The 2,217-nt window shown below is 46.7% G+C and overlaps 1 non-coding gene across 1 annotated transcript; it reads left to right on the forward strand.

Moving 5' to 3' along the window:
• Positions 1–309: 309 nt before the first annotated feature.
• Trnas-cga (transfer RNA serine (anticodon CGA)) lies at positions 310–384 on the forward strand. Its single transcript has one exon. It is a non-coding gene; the product is annotated as a tRNA-Ser (tRNA).
• The last annotated feature ends 1,833 nt before the right edge of the window (positions 385–2,217 follow it).

Raw genomic sequence — 2,217 nt, forward strand, 5'->3', positions numbered from 1 at the left:
GGGACCTTTGCCTTTCGCGGGCAAGTGCTCTACCAACTGAGCTACCCAAGCACGACTCTCACCCCGTCGTCACAGCTTTACTTCTGCCAGTACCTCGTCTCCTACCTTCCAAACTTTAGAGAAGCTCTCCTGCGAACCTTGCAGAACTAGCACTCCTGAAAGAAAGGATATTGCGGAGACATGGATTAGCCACAGCCTGGGGGATGTTTCCAGAATGAGATTTTCACTTTGCAGCGGAGTGTGCGCTGATATGAAACTTCCCGGCAGATTAAAACTGTGTGCCGGACCGAGACTCGAACTCGGAACCTTTGCTTGGGTAGCTCAGTTGGTAGAGCACTTGCCCTCGAAAGGCAAAGGTCCCGAGTTCGAGTCTCGGTCCGGCACACAGTTTTAATCTGCCAGGAAGTTTCAATGTTCACATTGTCCGTAGCTGTCGTGGTGCCTTCGATTACTACCACAGCTTTCATGGAAGCCTAGCATAGCCCCACAGTACAAGGTAGCCCCCAACCAGGCTACTTCCATGGCACAGTGTATGTCTCGAGTAACCCCAGCTGGCGGCAGACGCGCGCACGATTCATCAGACCAGCTGACACTTCTGTTCACCTGTGGTCCAGTCCATGCCGTTTCCACTCGCCACTCCAGTCGTAGTTAACGACGTCGTTGAGTCAACACAGACACACGTACGGGTTGTCTGCTGTGAAGCCCCACGTTAACGAAGTTCGCTGAATTGTGCTCCGCCTGCACCAGCATTGTACTCCGTTGTCACACCCGCCAGACGTCGACGCCTGTCCCCCTCTGTGGAGCGGGCAGCGGACACGCCTCCGATCTTCACCTTCTGCGCTGAGGCGCACACGTCCAATTCTTTGTCATATACCCGTGGTTTCACCGTTCTTCGACGAATTCCCATAGCTCAGTGTAACCCCTCGGCAGCATGACATCTCGGCGCGTCTTACTGAGACGTAGCGCAACTAAAGAGAGTTCACCTTTATTTACGGCAGCTGCTTGGAATATCTACCTGTACGGCAAGATCAGCGTCTCGCCTTCTCAGCGCATTCTAAAACGCTCGTGGAATTTTCACTGCCGAAAATTTCACTCTCCACAAACTACTACCTTACGATTAGTGGCGGAAGTTACTGCTAGTACCGCTGTCTTCTGCCTCCTTCCATGTTCCACTCGCAAATGGCGCCTGGGAAGCATAATTGTCGGTAAACGTCCGTGTTAGCCGTCATTTGTCTGGTTCTCTCGTTGTCGTCTTTTCGCGAGAGTTTTGGGAGCTTTATTTACCATTAGAACAGTATCTGAAATAAGTGACAGTTCAACACGAAAAGTAGTCTACTTCGCACATTTTCATACGCTTATGTCGTATGGTATTATTTTTTGGGGTAATTCTTCTGATCCAAAAAGGGTATTTTTGGCTCAAAAACGGGCTGTACGAGCTATATGTGGTGTAAGTTCGAGAACCTCTTGTCGACCCCTATTCAATAGTGTGGGAATTCTGACATTGCCCTCACAGTATATATTTTCTGTAATGTCGTTTGTTGTTAGCAATATTATCCTATTCCCAAGAGTTAGCAGCTTTCACTCAGTTAATACTAGCCAGAAATCAAATCTACATGTGGAATGCACTTCCTTGACTCTTGTGCAAAAAGGAGTGCAGTATTCTGCTGCATCCATTTTCGATAAGCTACCACAAGAGCTCATAAATCTTAGCATTAGCCCAAACACTTCCAAGTCTAAACAGAAGAGTTTCCTCATGGCTCACTCCTTCTATTCTGTCGAGGAGCTCCTGGAAGAGCTAAAAAATTAAGCAAATTCCAGTGTTACATTGTTGATTTTCTTTATTTAAACTTACGACTTGTCGCCTGAATATGTTTTTTTATATTTTATTTTATCTGTTTCTACTATCGTGTTATAATTTCACGTATTGACTCGTTCCATGACCATGGAGACTTCTCCTTAATTTGGTCCCACGGAACAATAAATAAATAAATAAAGACGAAATTACCCTACTCCATTCACTACATCATTTATATGCAGGATCTAAAACGCAACTGTTTACAACACACTACAGTGGTGTAAGGCAAGTCGAAACGAACAATTTGATGCAAGATACCTACTTGTAGTGCATCCAACCGGCATACAGCCTCAAGTTCGCGAACAACAGCCGACTAAGGTACGGCGCATGTGGTCCGCGTGAGATTTCTAACATCTTGTCGT

The sequence above is a fragment of the Schistocerca nitens genome, chromosome 12 (genome assembly GCF_023898315.1).
Source record: "Schistocerca nitens isolate TAMUIC-IGC-003100 chromosome 12, iqSchNite1.1, whole genome shotgun sequence".
Lineage (NCBI taxonomy): Eukaryota > Metazoa > Arthropoda > Insecta > Orthoptera > Acrididae > Schistocerca > Schistocerca nitens.